The sequence below is a fragment of the Microcaecilia unicolor genome, chromosome 2 (assembly GCF_901765095.1).
Source record: "Microcaecilia unicolor chromosome 2, aMicUni1.1, whole genome shotgun sequence".
NCBI lineage: Eukaryota > Metazoa > Chordata > Amphibia > Gymnophiona > Siphonopidae > Microcaecilia > Microcaecilia unicolor.
Genome location: NC_044032.1, coordinates 46,001,426 through 46,020,141, shown reverse-complemented (window position 1 = coordinate 46,020,141; position 18,716 = coordinate 46,001,426). Strand labels below are relative to the sequence as shown.

Genomic DNA, 18,716 nt, shown 5'->3' with positions numbered 1-18,716 from the left:
CCCTCGAAAACTCCCCACACATCCCCTCCCCTCCTCGCAGAGAGAATACAAAACCTAGTAGGTTTAATAAAACAATATAAACCTCACAAGTTTGCTATTGTTTTGTCTTATTAAATCTCTTCGGGTTCATGCCGTCTCCTGGTCTTTCTCTAATCTCACCTATCCACACCCACCCTGTTAGAATATCAATGATATGCTTTGATGTCCCCATGCATACCTCCGACCCACCCCCATCCTCCCACCCTGTCAGACTGTCATAGTAATGCTTGAATGTTTTCACTTATATACACTGTCAGCTAGCACATTTGCTTATTTCCGATCTGACGAAGAAGGGCAACCTTCGAAAGCTAATCAAGAAATGTATTAAGTTATGTCCAATAAAAAAGGTATCATTTTATTTTCTTTTCCATGTTTTATTTTGTTTGATTTCTATAGATTCTACATGGAATGTTGCTATTCCACTAGCAACATTCCATGTAGAAGTCGGCCCTTGCAGATCACCAATGTGGCCGCGCAGGCTTCTGCTTCTGTGAGTCTGACGTCCTGCACATACGTGCAGGACGTCAGACTCACAGAAACAGAAGCCTGCGCATCCTTCTACATGGAATGTTGCTAGTGGAATAGCAACATTCCATGTAGAATCTCCAATAGTAGCAACATTCCATGTAGAATCTCCAATGGTATCTATTTTACTGTCATAGTAATGCTTGAATGTTTTCACTTATATACACTGTCAGCTAGCACATTTGCTTATTTCCGATCTGACGAAGAAGGGCAACCTTCGAAAGCTAATCAAGAAATGTATTAAGTTATGTCCAATAAAAAAGGTATCATCTTATTTTCTTTTCCATGTTTTATTTTGTTTGATTTCTATTGATAACCTTAAGAGCCTAACACCGCTACCACACTCCTCTAATCTCCCGGAGTCCCTGCTTGCGACCCCTTTTTCATTCGATGACTAGTCTTTTCTCTGTGCCGGAAACAAGAAGTTACGTCAGAGGGTGCGGGAGTCGGGACGCCGAGGAGGAAGCTTCAGGCTGCTTTGACTTGGGCAAAATTTGTTTATTGCTGCAGTGCCGATTCCAATGACAAGCTGGAAGGTAGGACTCGGAAGTGGGGGAGTTTGAGAACGAAGACAAGATTAGGGAGCGGAAAGAAAGATGCCGCGTCGCGTGAGGACATTAAAATGCGTGTGACTTGGTATTTTTGGACTGCAAAGTTGTTCCCTGGAGTACTTTATATTTTTAGTGGGGGTGGAGGGGGGATGGGCTGCCGCCTAGCAATATTTTGTTACTGCTGTTTGTAATATATTTTTATTTTGCTGTTCGTTTGAGCTTTCGGCTGAACCAAAGAGCTAGCCAAGCAAGGTGCAACACAGAATTTATGACAGGGGGGCACCGACATTTGAGTACTCCCCCCCACCTTTTTGCAAAGACAACGTGTGCAGGACTAGAGCATGGTTCTTTAAGCAAGCGCTGTGCAGAAAGGAAGTCCGGTGTAAGTCTGACAAGAATTGTGCCAGGGTTCCTCCTTGCTCTGTGGAACAGTAGAGGTAGGTTACTGGGCAGCCCTAAGGGAGGGTGCCAAAAGCCCTGTCTCCAACCCAGGGGCCAGTGTCTGCTGGGTTACGAGTTCCCAAAAACCTTCGTTTGCAGCTCCTTCCAAATCTGCCACTTAAATTCAGTTATAATTAGTATAGTTTCACAAATGGTGCACGATGCATTAACTGTTGGCACTTATTCCGTCCAGTTGCCTCATACATATACCCCCTGATGTTGAAAGCTATTTAACCAGCTATGTTTAGCGGTTAAAATAGGCCTGTCTTGAACTGCTAAAAAGTAAACCGGTTAGCGCTGAATATCTGCATAACCGGTTAACTTTTCAGTGGTTAAAACTAACCTGGATGTTCACTGCCGGTCGCCGGGATTGAATATCCAGGTTTAATGTCGGTGGCATACAGCAAAAGTACAGCCCGCTGAACATTAGGCCCACACTCAATTTAGTCTTTTGTCCTCTGTCCTCTCCCTTTTTTAGCCCATAATACCGGCTTGTATTTTATTGGGGTTTTAGTTTATACCATAAAGATAGATAAATATCTACTGTCTTTTTAAAGTTCTTTACCGCTTCCCTTGATGGTAGATAAGAACCATCTGGCCCATTCAGTAAGCCCACTTGTCTCCTCTACTGCCGTAGCTAAGGATGTAGCCTAGTCATCAACAGTACAGGCTTGACTGTCCATGCAGTTCTGGCCATCACTCTTCCTTAACAGGAGTTAATAAGGATCTCTTGGAGCTCCCGGCTACATAAGCTTGACCACCTGCAGGATCCAAGTTAGCATTTTGTCATTTTTCAGTCCTCTGCTGTTCCAGCGAAATGAGCATGCATGCATGTGCCCTGAGCCAACTTTTGCAAGAGCAAAGGAACAAGCTGTCACTGCTGTGAAAGGTCAGCCATGAGGCAGACTTTGTTGATGCCCTTGAGTTTTGGTATCCTGATCCAGTGCCTCATCTGGTTTATGCCTTAAGCTGGCCTTGCAAGGTCCCATACCTGCTGGGAGCTAAGGTGGTAAATTTCCCATATCACCTACATAGGATCTTAGAATGTGCAGGGCAAGGATCAGGTGTCTTGGTGCTTGTGCCAGTCAGTTTTTTTTTAGGATATCCACAATGAATATGCATGAAAGAGATTTGCATATAATGGAGGCTGTGTTTGCAAATCAAGTTCATGCATATTCATTGTGGGTATTTTGAAAACCTGACTGCAAAGGGTACTCCAGGACTGGACTTGGGAAGAAACACTGGTCTAAACTGTAGTCCCAATACTTTAATCATTGCATGCCATTTTACAAAAAAACCTTAGCAAACGTCCACCGTGTGTAATCACTTTTGATTTGAGGTAGATATGTGGAGATGTGGTAGAAGAAGAACAACCCAAGGCTGGCTCAAGGGACCCATTGGCACACCTCCTCCCCCCAGCCTACCTTTAAAGGCAGTTCCTCCTCCTGAATATTGACAGTGTTTCAACAAACTCTACCCCCATCAGCCCCTGTGTCTTCCCTCTGCCATGCCCCTGTGGAAACAGGAAGTTATGTCAAAGTAGGGGCCAGAGCTGATGCAGGTAGCGTTAGGTAAAACGCTGTCTGTTTGGGAAGGGAAAACTGCCTTTAAAGGTAAACAGGGGAAGATGGCCTGAAATAGAAAAGGAAAGGGGTTGTCAGCTCTTCTTTTTTCCCTGCACACGCAACGCTGCCAGGTAAGCTCTAGGCCAGCTTAGTCTATAGGGACATCACACGCTCGGCATTTGGCGCCCTGGGCCAGAGCCTGATCTGGTCCATAGGTTAAACTGGCCCTGGTTCAAACAATGTATCAATTATATTGCAGTGGTCAGATGGATCATATTGGCAGATGAGAAGTGATATATGTTTTATTTATTTTTGGATATAGCTCACACCTTTTCAGTAGCACTTCAAAGTGAGTTACATTCAGGTACGGTATATTAAAGAAGGCATTGAGTTAAACAGGATAAAGTTCTGCAGGAAGCAAAATGCACTGTGGATTATTTATGGATAGGGACTCCCATCTGTGAAGGGAAAGAGAATAGCAGATGGCATGTACTACTGTCCACCTGACTACAATGAACAGATAGGTAATAAAATGCTAGTAGAAAATTGGCAATGGGATAGATATTCAAAAGGGTTCAAGCAGGCAGGAGAGGCACCTCCCTGCGTAATCTTTGATCAGTGGGCTGGGAGAGGATATTCAGCAGCATTTAACCAGGCAGTGTTGCTGAACATCCCCTCTGACCACCGTATCACCGTCCAGTGAGTGCCAGTGGTGGAGCTGGAGCAGAGCCACAAAACACTTAAAACATCTCTCTGGTTCACTAAAGCACAGAATTTAACTGGAGTAAGGAACTAATGAGGAAAAAAAGAAAACAATTTTCCTAGGAATATTTAAGAAACATAGTACTTTTACTACTACTGTGCAGGAGTAGCCTAATGGTTGGTACACCTGGCTTTGATGCTGGCAACCAGGGTTCAATTCCCACTGTAGCTCCTTGTGACTTTGGGCAAGTCACTTAACACTCCATTTTTCCAGGTACAGAAAATTAGATTGTGAGCCCTCTAGGGACAGAAAAAGTACCTGTATATAATGTGTACAGCACTGCGTACGTCTAGTAGCGCTGTAGAAATGATTAGTAGTAGTAATACTACTTATCATTTCTTTAGTGCTACTAGATGTATGAGGCGTTGTACACAGAACATATAAGAGACAGTCCCTGCTCAACAATCTAATTTGTTGCTTATATACCGCGCAAATCCCAGTGTGAGGTTCAAGGCAGTTTACAAAGCAGTAATCTACGTTGGCCGGGAGGGGAGGGGGGGGAAGGGGGGTAGAGCATTAAAGGGACAGTGTGTGTCTAATCAAGACAGACAAACAGGACAAATAAGGGAATTACTTGAGGTGGGAATTATAAAACAGACATGGGTACAGAATAAGTGAATAGGAGTTAGGAGTTAAAAGCAGCCTGAAAAAGGTGGATTTTTAGCTTAGATTTGAAGACAGCCAGCACTGGAGCTTGACGTGATTCAGGAAGTCTATTCCAGGCGTACAGTGCAGCAAGATAAAAGGAACGAAGTCTGGAGTTGGCAGTGGAGGAGAAGGGTATAGATAATAGAGATTTACCTGATGAACAGAGTTCCTGGGGAGGAGTGTAGGGAGAGATAAGAGTGAAGCGGTACTGAGGAGCTGCAGAGCGAACGCTGGTTTAGTGCAGATAGCAATAGGGCTAACATCAGAGGAGTTCTTGCCACTCAAAAAGAAAGGTAATTGAAAAGCTTCAAAAGAAAAAACATATTTCACATCCTGATATTTCATTATACATTTACATGGAAACTTAAGAAGAAACTGAACACCAATTGTAGCACCTTAGGTCACAACAGGAATTGTTTCATTTTTTTCTGAGTGGTCCTTGAAGCATCAGGAAACACCCAAACTTAGAATACTTATTCTGATGAAGGCAGATGAAGGTAGTCTCTGCTTTCTTATCAAAAGATAAATCATCATAGCAGTTTGAAGCCTTCCTCCAGTGTCTCCAGTGCATGACAAGATTAAAGTATTTAAATTCTTGGTCTGAATCAGTATATGAAATTTTCAGCACTGACAGGCTCGTGCTGCCTTGTGATTTAGCAGGAGAGCCTTAAAACATTCTGAAGTCAGCTTAAACAGTTGGGAGGGAAGCGTGTAAGAGAAAAGAAGTTTCTGTCAGATGGTCTGACTGAAGACAGTTAAAAGTTGTAAAATTTGTCTAATTTCACTTGTAATTCAGTGGAATAATAGAATTAGGGCTCCTTTTTCTATTTTTTTTATTCAGAATTTGCTCACACCTTTTTCAGTAGTAGCTCAAGGTGAGTTTCATTCAGGTACAATGGGTGTTTCTCTGTCCCTGGAGGGCTCACAATCTAAGTTTGTACTTGAGGCAATGGAGGGTTAAGTGAATCGCCCAAGGTCACAAGGAAGCAGTAGTGGGATTTGAACCAGCCACCTCTGGATGTCAAGACCAGTGCTCTAACCGCTAGGCCACTCCTCCACTCCACTCTGGATTTAGTACAAGCTAACAATTAACACACACACACACAACTGCTAAGAAGCCCATTTTATTCCTATGGGCTTTTTAGCATTTAGGAGAATCTGCAGGAGCGGAGAACTCAAAAGACCCTCGGGAAAGTGCAGAAGATATAGAAAAGGTGAGGGATTGACCACGGGTACCAGAGACTGGAGACACTTGTCCTTGAGTAAAAACATTTATTGATAATAAGGATTCAACACAATGTTGTGTTTTGGCCAATTAGTGTGAGCAACTGAAGTAATGGCTGATGGAAAAGAGCAAACGCAAGGTCAGGACTGTTCTTGGATGAATGTTTTTTATTGTAGAGCCGAACAAACAAACAATTATGAACTAAAAAAACGGATAAGAAATCTGAACATTGTGTTCTTATTTCTGCGCAAAAATGTGACCTTGGCATTGAAGCATTGGATTTGTCCTTGCCAATGTTTTTCTGATGGAAGTATTTCCGTGCGGGGTAAGATCATTTATTCAGTCTACCTTGTATATATAGAGAGACTGTGCTGTAAAACTATGTGAATGTGCCTATATATAAATTTGAGCAGGCTCTCTCTTTAATATAAAGTTGAGGGATGTTTTGCTATAAGGGTTCAAAGTGAACTGAATCTGTTGTTTAGCAGTAGTGACAGCTGAATTATCTTTGGGAAGCTCTGAGAGGGAAACGCTGCTACCAGCTGATAGTTCCTCTGTTAGCTGGTGATCATACATTTATTTAGACCTCTGCTGGCTAAAGAAAATTTGTAGACAAAACCTGATTGACAGGTTGACTGAAACCAAAATACAGTTAAAAGAACTGTGTGAGAGAGTGTGTGTGAGAGTGAAGAAATTTTAAAGAGAAAAAAAACTGCATTATCTAATAATACACAATTGATAAAAGTTTTTTTTTTAAACGCATATAAGACAAGACTCGGACACATAAACATAAAATAATAGGCAGTTAGGTTCTATTTTTGATTTTGGTGAAGTCAGAATAGTAGGGAGCAAGAAGAAAGAAGACAAATCCAATTTACTTATCTGAAAGGGATCCAGAAGAACCTGAGAGACAGTGATAGCCAATGCAAGAAAGTTTTTCCTGGGAAGAATAGAATAAAAGTTAAGTGAGAAAATTTACACACTAACTTTAAAATTTCTGATGCACACCAACACAGTTCATATTGTTAAACTTACATGGGAGCTGACCTGGAGTGAAGTAGTCTTCACCTACAGGAAAAGAAAGAAAACAAAAACTAAAGTATTTAATTTGGTATATATTGATTAAGATAGGGAAACAGAATAAAACTGTGAAGCAAAATCTTGTAGAAGTACTTATCTGAAGGAAATTTTGAGAAACTTTTGTTTTTGGTATTGAGAACAACTTATAGGTCTTGACAGTTGCTAGGTTCTGTTTTTAAAAAGAAAGCAAGAATTGTATTGAGAAACATTTGTGTTGGTATTGTTAGCAACTTTTTTTTATTCTTGAAATAAATGATTTAAAACATTTATATTCAGTAATAATTTGACACTCCTTGTGTTAATAAATTTGCTCAGCTGTAAAGTATGCTGTTATATATTTAGAATTAGAATGAAACGTTCTAGTATGAATACATACCAATATATTTAACGAGAAGATAAAGAAGCTTTCAGTTGAACACATCTTGCTTGTGTTCCTCACTCCTGAGGTACTAAACACTTGGCCAACTGTGATTTTGCAAGAAAAGTAAGGGATGAGGATGATTGCTATATTTGTCCACCTACAAGAACATCACACCTTCTTCCTTAGTCCACTCATCTCTTCTCTACATACACAGAGGTTCAATTTCTGACTTGGTACGGTTGACCTTGTATCCCGGCAATTCTCCAAACCGCTCCAGCAAGGCAGGTATAGATTCTTCCAACTGGGTGAGATACAGAAGGATATCAGTGTACAAGGTGTGGATCCTGTGATTTTTCTGTATTCCTCCTCCTCCAATGTTCTCATGGTCTACTGTCCTACTAAGTACTACTACTTATCATTTCTACAGCGCTACAAGGCATACGCAGCGCTGTACACCATACACAAAGAAGACAGTCCCTGCTCAAAGAGCTTACAATCTAGATAAGACAGGCAAACAGACAGAACAATAAGGGTAAGGGAATAAAGAGGTGAGGATAAAAGGACAGGGCAGGTGAGTAGTGGTTAGGAGTCTCCCTTTCACTTCTTCTACTTTTCTACCAAGTATGTCACTCACTTTCACTTCTTCTGTCTGTTACCCCTCACCATCATAATCTGTCCTCAGCCATTTAAAATGTTGCCACAGCTTTGGTGCTACTCCCTCTGCTGGTAAACATCATATAACAATTAATTACCTGATATATTTTTGATGTTTTTCTTAAATGTAAGCCACATTGAACCTGAGCTTGATTGGGGTAATGTGGGATACAAATGTGATCACCATAATAATAATAATGATAGCTGTAATAATAATTACGATAGCTGTCTTTTCAGAGAATAATGATAGTCCCTCTCTCTCTGCATGCTAACTGCATTGTATAGGGAAAATGTTCTACAAAATCTTGAAAAACTGAAAAATGCTTTCAAGTTTGGTTTCCCCAACTATGTTACAATTTAATTTCCAAGAAGCATAGAATTAGTAATTTTTCCTGCAAGAGTTTACCTCAGTTTGAAAGAAAATGACCTTGTGGTTAGAGCAACAGTACTACTACTACTACTACTATTTAGCATTTCTATAGCGCTACAAGGCATACGCAGCGCTGCACAAACATAGAAGAAAGACAGGCTAAGAACAAGGTAAGCCAAGGCTGAAATCTGGCTTCTGCCGCAGACACTCCTTGTGACCTTGGGCTAGTCGCTATCTCCCATTGCCTCAGGTACAGTACCCAATTATACTGTAAGCTATTTAGAGAAGGAGCATACTACATGAATACTTATGTTTATACTGCTACTGACGGTGGTGATAAGTTCTATTAGAGCCTATCAGCGAATTTGTGGGGTACTGTGAAATCTAAGATCTTAAAACACTGCACACTGTGCGATTTAGCAGTGCCGCTCAAATCTTTTATCTGCTCTTTTTATCAGTACTGATAAGTGCACATTTATCAGCTGGTGAGATCAGCCACTTACTACACTAATGCTTCTAAGGTAAAAGGTATACTCAATAAATGATCTTACCACGCACGTTAATACTTTAGTAGAAAAAAATTGGAAAGGACAAATCCAGTGCTTCAATGCCAAGGTCACATTTTTGCACGGAGATGTGAATGTAAACAACGTGGAAATATTTACACACATATGACTATATAGCCTACACTTGTTTCATAAAAAATACAATGGTATAGCCACAAGCTGTAACTGGTCTGCCTGTTTTCCTGTCTCCTGCAATACTCCAGACCCAAAATTACCTGTGGCTTTATCCTTGTTTCCCTAAAGGTAAATTCTGCTGCGCTTAGCTTTTTTTGTCCCCAACACCTCTCTCAGGAAGTTGTTTTATGAATCCAATAGGCTTTCTAAAAGAGATTTTCATTGTCTGTCTGCTTGAAATTCCCTCTTTTGAGATGCATACATTACTCTTTTTTTTTTTCTGTTGCTGGAGTGAAACATACTTCCATTAAGACTGAGAACTTTATCTGATAGTAGGGTATTTGTTCTCAGTTGGCTTTGGGGAAATGATTAGTGGTGGGTATGATATGTAACATCCTATCAACATATGATGAGAATTCAAGAAACATTTATTTGACAAGTTAAGATTATGGTAAGATCTGTATAAGGTAAGTCTGTGGGGATCATGTGATATGAGCCTCTTAGATGCCAGTGATGTTTGTGACATGTCCATTTTTGTTGCAGGTATTGTTTTATAATGGTTTATATTTTTTATCATTATGTGATCTGCCTAAATTTTTGGCAGAATATAAATCTTTCCTATATAATAATTCTCACCTCCAACGTTCTGACTTGCCTGGGACCGTGGCTCATTCCGAGTTGGTCTGCTAGGCTCTGTAGATCAGGCTGACATCACCGTAGCCATTATGATGTCAACTTCAGAACCCGGGGGGGGGGGGGGGGGGGGGGACCATGCTTCACAGCTGATCCATGTCCAGAGGAGGGTTGCTGGACATGGGTGGCAGGAGGGGGCAGGGGAGAGAGGAGGGTCGCTGGACATGGGTGGCAGGAGGGGGGCAGGGGAGAGAGGAGGGTCGCTGGACATGGGTGGCAGGAGGGGGGGCAGGGGAGAGAAGAGGGTCGCTGGACCTGGGTGGCTGCAGGAGGACAGGAGGGTCGCTGGACATGGGTGGCAAGAGGGGGGGCCGGGGAGAGAGGAGGGTCGCTGGACGTGGGTGGCTGCAGGGGAGCCGAGGAAAACCTTGCTAGCGCCTGTTTCATTTGTGTCAGAAATGGGCCTTTTTTACTAGTACATAAATAATGTTACTCCTGAGCCTAATTCCCTCTAGATTCTGATCATAACTGATGCTTTATCATGTTCCTCCTCCTTTGCTATCCACTGACAGTGCAGTTATACATCTTTGCTTTGGAATCTCATTTTCTTGCTTCTACTTAACCAATTGGACTACAGAATGATTTTTCCAGCAAGTCACTTGGCTTTGGTAGAGGGACCAAGAAGGTGGAATGTGTCCCCATTCCAAATGGGTACAGAAAGATGGTAGAAGCGGGAGTGTCAGAATTGAGCATATAAATTACATCTGGCCAAATTAACACATCTGCCAAATGTAACAGAGTGTTGAAGAGCAAAAATCTCAAACTAGGCAGACTGGATGGACAGTTGGCCTTTCTTTGTCGTTTACTATATAGAAATAAAGGTTAATAACGAACAAAAAGAGGAGAATATAAAGTGATAGTCCAATAAAAAGGTATCGTTTTGTATTGTTTATTAACCTTTATACATTTCTAAACTCGGGCACCAATAAAAAGGCATCATTTTGTATTGTTTATTAACTTTTATACATTTGTAAACTCAGGCACACCTCCAGCTCAGCCCGGTGTTTCACTCCACCTCACTTCCGAGACTAGGGTTACACAAACAGAATGTTTCTTGAGCTGGGCGCAGGCCGGGGCTGGAATAAATCCAGTAGACTGAGGGTACTCTTTCTTTGGGCACTTACAAGAATTAGTCGAGCAGTCTCCATGTTGAACTTCAACTTGATTTATTAAACAGTAACTTTGAAAAAACAGTTCACAAACTTGTCAACTTGGTCTGTACAATTCAGGGTATTTTTCTTCAGATAGCACAAAACATAGTCTCCACATGATAGGACTTTCAAACTTGCAGTTCAGTTCTATCTCAAATCTCATTTGCAACCAGAACAAAGTACTTATCAATCTCCTTTATTTGCAACCAGGGTACCAGCATGTCATAATCACACGGTTTCCGATCAGTCCTCAGTCATCTCCATTTAATCTCTTCAGCTGCTCTCTGGCGCATCCTGGAACGAGGTCATTCACACATGCAATGAAAGTCCTGTCAGAAGTGAGGCATGCCCACTCCCACTTCTCCCTGGGGTGTATCACCCCCAAAGCACTCCATCTTGTTCCCAGTTTGGGAACTCCCTGAAGGCACCCACTGCTCTGTAGCAGAGGCTTCATGTCACCATACACTGAAAACTGCTTTGATAACCGCAAACTTCCCCCTTGGTACAACAGGCATCGGGGGGGATGGTCTACCAAACACTAGAATTTTCTCCTTGTAATGCCTTTTATTAACTCTTGGCTCTGCCCTCATGGGCTGGCGTTTGCTCTGATTTTCTAACCAGGCTGTCAATACAAGCTCTGTTTCCCTAGTAACATAGTTAGTGACAGCAGATAAAGACCTGAATGGTCTATCCGGTCTACCCAGCAGTCACACTCATTATCAAGTCATGATTAAATCAACAATGAATGTGATATATACTTCATCGTGGTCTTTCTTTGGGGTTTCTGGGACATTGACCGTAGAAGTCTGGCCAGCTCTGTCCTTATGTTCCAACTACCTGAGTTGCCATCAAAGCCCACTCCAGCCTATCCGAATCTGTCTTGCCATGTGTGGGACCCAATTCATGAAAGTCTGCCCAGCACTATCCTCAGTTCTGGCTACTGAAGTTGCCATTGAAGCCCTTTCCAGGCCAACCTAAACCGAATTGAAAATACAGAACACAGACCTACAAAGTCTGCCTGGCACCGGCCTTAGTTCTTTGCAGCCAAAGTCACCATCCAAGCTTCAGTTATACATCCACACACATGTAGCTGTTTAAGAGTTTTTTTTAATACCATCCATTTTCTAAATAGAGATCCTCTGTGAATTCCATCACAGTTTTTGTCTCTAACATGTCCCCTAGAAAATCCTCCCACCTTATGCCAGAGCCCTTTTTTTTGGGGGGGGGGGGGGTCACATTCAAGCAGACTAACATGGCAACCATACTACTTATTTACTATATTACTAGGCCTGTGACATGATCAATTCAAAAGAATCAGCAGGAATAGACTTAAGATTAGAGCACTGTTGTTTTCGTGGACTTGTATAAAAAATGCTGGTCACTGTTGACCGCACTAGTAAAATAAAATGATAATTTGCAGGTAGACTAGATTTTATTCTAAACGGTCTTATAGAATATTGGGGTTGGAAATATTTTCTATTTGACCTCATGATTTTGTTGTTACTAGTTTCCCTGGTGCACACAATTACATTTTGAATAGAAGATGGGGGGTCTCTTCCCCCCCCCCCCCTTATACAGTGAGGAATGACTACAGACTGTTATTAGGGTCAGATAGACTTAAGTTGCTAAATCTGATAACTGTGGATGAAACGTGAGCCAGTTTACTGGAATTCTCACCTTCTACTTGAGCAGCAAAATTCTCCATTTTAAATATAATTACCATACTAGGTTAATCCATCTAACCCAATATCCTGTTTCTAACAGTGGCTAATCCAGGTCACTTAACAATCAGTAGCAACATTCAATGCTACTTATCCCCAGGAATAAGCAGTGGCTTTCCCCATGTCTATCTTAATGGTTTATGGCCTTTACATCCAGGAATTTATCCAGACTTTTAAAATAAAGCCACACTGGCTGCTTTTACTATGGTCTCTGATAATGAGTTTCTGAGCTTAATTATTGAAACTCCCTCAATAAAGGGGTTTTTGAATGGGATATGTTTGTGTGTTAGACAGGCTGCCAGTTGAAATGTATCTTTTCTTGTTCTCACGAATGGAGGAAGTGTTTCCAATATCCAGGTGGGTGCCCACCTATGTAAGGGAGAAGGTGGAGTGTGGACGCACAAAACTCAAAGTACTGGATTTCAGACGTACTGATTTTGATAAAATGGGGGAATACCTGAAGGAGCTGTTGGTGTGGGAAGGCATAGGAGAAGTGGAAAATCAGTGGTCAAAGCTAAAGGCTTCTATAAATATGGTGACTGATCTTTACGCAAGGAAAGTAAACAAAAACAAGAGAAACAGGAAGCCTATATGGTTCTCCAAACAATTAGCTGAAAAAATAAGAGCAAAAGAGGCTTTGTTCAAGAAATACAAAACGCAACGAGAGGATCACGGAAAAGATTACCGGATTAAACTCAAAGAAGCGAAGAGGGAAATATGGCTAGTGAAAGCGCAAGCGGAAGAAAAAAAATGCTAAATATGTAAAGAGAGGTGACAAGACCTTTTCAGATAGATTGGAGAAAGGAGAAAAGATAGGAATGGAATTGCGGAACTGAAAGATAATGAGAATGGCTATGTGAAGAGTGAGGAGGATAAAGCGAATGTGCTAAACAATTCTCTTCGGTGTTCACGGAGGAAAATCCTGGTGAAGGACCGCAGTTGGCTGCTGATGGAATATCTGGGAATGGAGTGGATACTGCGCTGTTTACAGAAGAAAGAGTTTATAAACAGCTGGAGAATCTGAAGGTGGATGAAGCTATGGGGCTGGGTGGGGTACATTCCAGGATACTGTTCACAGAGGTCTTGGCTGGACCTCTTAAAGATTTATTTCATAGACCTTTAGAGACAGGAGAAGTTCCACGAGATTGGAGATGAGCGGATGTGGTCCCTCTTCACAAACGTGGAGACAGGGAAGAAGTGGGAAACTACAGACCAGTAAGTCTCATATCCGTGGTAGGAAAAATAATGGAGTCGCTGCTGAAAGAAAGGATAGTTAACTTTCTAGAAGCCAATGGGTTATAGGACCTGAGGCAACATGGCTTTACCAAAGGATAGTCCTTCCAAACAAATCTTATTGACTTCTTTGACTGGGTGACCAAAGAACTGGATGAAGGACGAGCACTAGATGTAATCTACTTGGATTTTAGCAAAGCCTTTGATATGGTCCCCCACAGAAGACTCGTGAATAAGCTGAAAGGGCTGAACTTAGGACCGAAAGTGGTGAACTGGATAGGAAACTGGTTGACCGACAGGTGGCACAGGGTGTTGGTAAATGGAATCCGCTCAGAGGAAAGGAAGGTGAGCAGTGGATTTCCTCAGGGGTCAGTGCTGGGGCTGATTCTGTTTAATATATTTGTGAGAGATATTGCTGAAGGGTTGGAAGGAAAGGTTTGCCTTTTTGTGGATGACACAAAGATAGCCAATAGAGTGGATACCCTGGAGGGAGTAGAAACAATGAGAAGGGATCTCCAAAAGTTAGAAGAATAGTCGAGGGTCTAGCAGTTCAAATTTAATGCCAAGAAGTGTAGAGTGATGCACTTGGGGTGCAGAAACCCAAAAGAGAGATACCGGAGAGGAGAGATTAGTAAGCTTGACTCAGGAGAGAGACCTTGGGGTGTTGGTGTCTTGAGGATATGAAGGTGAAGAAACAATGTGACAAGGTGACAGCTGTAGCCAGAAGGATACTAGGCTGCATAGAGAGGGGTATAACTAGCAGAAGAAAGGAGGTATTGATGCTCCTCTACAAGTCGTCGGTGATGCCCCCCTTGGAGTATTGTGTTCAGTTCTGGAGGCCGTATCTTGCTAAAGATGTAAAAAGACTGGAAGTGCAAAGAAAAGCTACAAAAATGGTATGGGATTTGCATTGCAGACCTTACGAGGAGAGACTTGCTGACCTGAACATGTATACCTTGGAGAAAAGGAGAAACGGGTGACATGATTCAGACGTTCAAATATTTGAAAGGTATTAATCCGCAAACAAGCCTTTTCTGGAGACAGGAAGGTAGTAGAACTAGAGGACATGAATTGAGGTTGAAGGGGGGCAGACTCAGGAGTAATGTCAGGAAGTATTTTTTCATGGAATGCCCACCCGCAGGAGGTGGTGGAGATGAAAACGGTAACGGAATTCAAGCATACGTGGAATAAACACAAAGGAATCCTGTTTAGAAGGAATGGATCTACAGAATCTTAGCGGACATTGGGTGGCAACGCTGGTAATTGGGAAGCAAAACCAGTGCTGGGCAGACTTCTACGGTCTACTCCCTGATCATAACTGAATAGATATGGATGGGCTGAAGTGTTTAAGGGGCTTCGACGTTAGCTTCAGAACTTTTAGTAGAAGAACAGTGCTGGGCAGACTTCTACGGTCTGTGCCCTGAGAATGGCAAGGACAAATCAAACTCAGGTATACATATAAAGTATCACATACCATGTAAAATTAGTTTATCTTGTTGGGCAGACTGGATGGACCATTCAGGTCTTTATCTGCCATCATTAATTATGTTACTATATTCTCCCTAGCAACCTCACTATGATCTCAGTGTGTGCTATAAGACAGAAGTCACAGCCATATACAAACTTACTGTGTGGAAAAGGGATCACTAGGTGGGATCAAATTGTACATATACAATGAGTATAACTGCTAAACATAAATGATCAGAGTATGTTTAAAGAGAGGCACAAACTATGCAGGCATAATGGAAGTGTTTTTGGTAGTCGAGCAAATGACACCCTGATACTTAGAGAGGGCAAGTGAAGCGGGCCTAGGGAAGCTTAGTGAGGTTCATGGATAGGTGGTGTGGGGGATGAAAACAAGGAAAGTGGATTGGATAGGATAGGATAAAGTAAAAGGTTTGCTGAAAGTCTATAATTGCAGAATTTAGTGCAAAGAGGGCTGGGATTCTAAAGGGGCTAAAAGACAGCGAGAGTACCCAGAGAATTCCCCTCTATATCTGTACTTGAGAGGAAAGGGAGGGATTTACAGGATTTGGCCAAAAGAGGACTGAGGTTCCAAAAGAGTGAATACAGAATGATTTCTCTGCTCTGTATGCTGTCAGGATAGTTCAGGTCACAGATCAGAGGACTGGAAAATCCTAAGAGTTAAATTCACAGAAGTGTTTGTGGGGAGAAGGGAAGGAAATCTCACCTGCCAAAACCCATCTACCTCAGGTGGAGACACCAGGTGCCACACATACAAGGGACCAACGGAACTGACCCGGGAGAGGACTCCTGCCAGCTTGGGACCCGAACCTAGGGATGCCCCTGAGGGGGCATTACACTAGTTATTGGTGAAAAAAAAATATTTTGTCTGATTTATTTGTAATGTACTACCTATTAAAGTGTGGTAAGCTTTGCACTTACTGCACATTTAAAGCAAAAGTTAACATGCAGTAAGCATAGAGCAAGGGATGTGACCTGCACAGGGCAGAGAGTTACCACACAGGCATAGCATTACATGCAGGGCTAGATACTGCGGGTGCTCCTGCACTGTTATGCACTACGTGTAACTTGGTGCTGGCCCAGAATAAAATGATGTCGTTAGTGACGAAGCAGTCCCTCTGTCCTATCCCTTGAGCCCAATCATCTTCAGCCCCCCTCCCCCAGGAACCTACCTAGGAGTCTTATTAGTGGTCTCCTAATTCTGTCACTGCAGCAGCTAAGGCATTTTTACTGCTGCCCAAAGACTGTACTGGGGTGCCCAATAGCTGCTGAGAACACTAGCAGTCTTGCTTCACTACTGCAGTGAACACTGCAAGCCACGCTGTAGCTAGAAAAATAATGACAGCCAAAATCTGGGTTATTTTTCCATCCCAGGAGCAACAGGCTACAGGGGTGCAGCCGATGCTCCCGAGCCACATCTTAAAGAAGCCAGTGCTTCCCAAGAGAGGCTGGCTTCCCCCCCCCCCCCCCCCCACACCGATGATAGCTCTTTCGCCCTCCAATTGAAGGCCCCCTCCCAACATCTTTTCAAACACCTCTTGTCTCTAGTGTGGTCAGGCAGGAACAATTCCAGGCCCCTCCTGCCCTTGCCAGTAGCAGGTTCCAAATGCCACCCACAACCCCTAGTGGTAATCTCATGGTACTACCGCTAGGGGGCCAAGTTTCTACATAAAGGCCAAAGAGAGTACTTTGAGAAGGGGGGGGTGTCATGTTTTAGGAGAACATTCTGATTGCTGTGGATTGTCATTGCAGAGAGAGATCTTAGGAGGCAGCTCAGCGAGTGTGCCCTGGTTCCTCTAAGAAGTTTGTGAGAGTTTCAGGCGGCAACTTTGTGGCTCCATACTTCCAGAGCAGTAGAATAATGCTGCTTGCAAAGTTGTTCACAAACAGCATTATCCATATACCATGGAAGTCTGTAACCTGTGATACTGAGCTACCATTGGTTGGTGACTCTCTGGGAAAATTGAGATGTGGTAAAAATCCAATTCTTATGGTACCTTGATTACTCTCTCCCTCCCAACTTAGGACCCCTTTTACCAAGCTGCAGCAAAAGGAGGCCGGCGTCGGTGTGTGTTTTACACGTGTGCAGAGGCCCCCTTTTACCACAGCTGGTAAAAGGGAAGGTCTCGCTTTCCTGCAGGAGGAAGCCCTTTCCGCCACCCATGCGCTACAAAAATAAATACATTTTTGTAGCACTGGAAATGACGGCGCGGTAGGGGTGGGAAGTGCCGTGGGGCTTCTGTGGTAGCCTGGCGGTACTTCCATTATAGCGATTGGTAAGCTCGCGTTGGGGTTACTGCCGCTTAGTAAAAGGAGCCCTTAGTGCTATAATATACTCTGGCTCTTCTAGCATTTGTATACAAACATTTCAAAATGTAATTTTTGTTTGTATCTAGGACAACCTGATTACTTTAGCTTTTACCGCAGCCTCTCCATTGGGATGCCCTAACTTCCTTGTTTTAATAGTGTCCTTCAAAGTTATTTTACGCCAAACCATATGCTTCTGAGTGACTTTCAGCTTTTTCCGTGTTCTAGTTTAAAAGCTGCTATTTCTTTTTAAAAGTTAGTGGCAGAACCCTGGTTTCAGCCTGTGAAAGGTAGAGCTCATCTTTTTGGAATAGGCTCCCTCTTCCCCAGAATATTGCCCAGCTCTTAACAGATCTAAATCCCTCTTCCCTGCATCACTGTTTCATCCATGCATTGAGACTCGAGCTCTGCCTGCCTCTTGGATCCTGCACGTGAAACATGGAGCATTTTTGAGGATGCTGCCCTGGAGGTTCTGGATTTCAACTTCCTGCCTCAGCTTCCAAAACTTCCCTCCCACACCTTTTTTGTTGGTAGTTGGTACCCACATGTACTAAGTCAGCCGGCTTTCTCCCTGGCACTATCTAAAATCTTTTTATTTTATTTATTGCATTTGTATCCCACATTTTCCCACCTATTTGCAGGCTCAATGTGGCTTACATAGTTTTATTCAAAAAAAACAGCACCACAGGCCTTTAAAAATGGAACACAGTTCTTTAATGAATGAGCCTTGACAAAAAGACCCGACACGGGCTGTGTTTCGGTGACTAGCACCTGCGTCAGGGGTCACAGTGATGACGTGGAAAACTTGGGGAATAACTCGAATATATTCCTCTACAATATATTATTCCTTACCCCACGCCTCATGTAGTAAAAGCTACAAAGCACCAAGGCACTTTCACTTTCTGTATTCCCCAAGTTTTCCACGTCATCACTGTGACCCCTGACGCAGGTGCTAGTCACCGAAACACGGCCCGTGTCGGGTCTTTTTGTCAAGGCTCATTCATTAAAGAACTGTGTTCCATTTTTAAAGGCCCGTGGTGCTGTTTTTTTTTTTTTGTTTGGACTTTAGTTTGTACTTTGTTCCCTCTCTTTTGTTACATTACATAGTTTTATTAACATTGTCATTCCAGGATATCAGATACAGTTAGTATTGTGCAGAGATTAAGTAGGGAAGAGAGAAGAAAGAAGGGAGTGATTAGGGTAGTTATAGAAGGTGGGCTTTCA

The 18,716-nt window shown here is 42.6% G+C and overlaps 1 protein-coding gene across 1 annotated transcript in view; it reads left to right on the top strand.

Moving 5' to 3' along the window:
• Positions 1-1,064: 1,064 nt before the first annotated feature.
• HDHD2 (haloacid dehalogenase like hydrolase domain containing 2) overlaps positions 1,065-18,716 on the top strand; it is a 63,704-nt gene continuing 46,052 nt past the window's right edge. The window contains exon 1 of the mRNA XM_030192918.1: positions 1,065-1,100. The gene's annotated coding sequence lies outside the window, so the exon portion shown is untranslated. The remainder of the gene's footprint in view (positions 1,101-18,716) is intronic.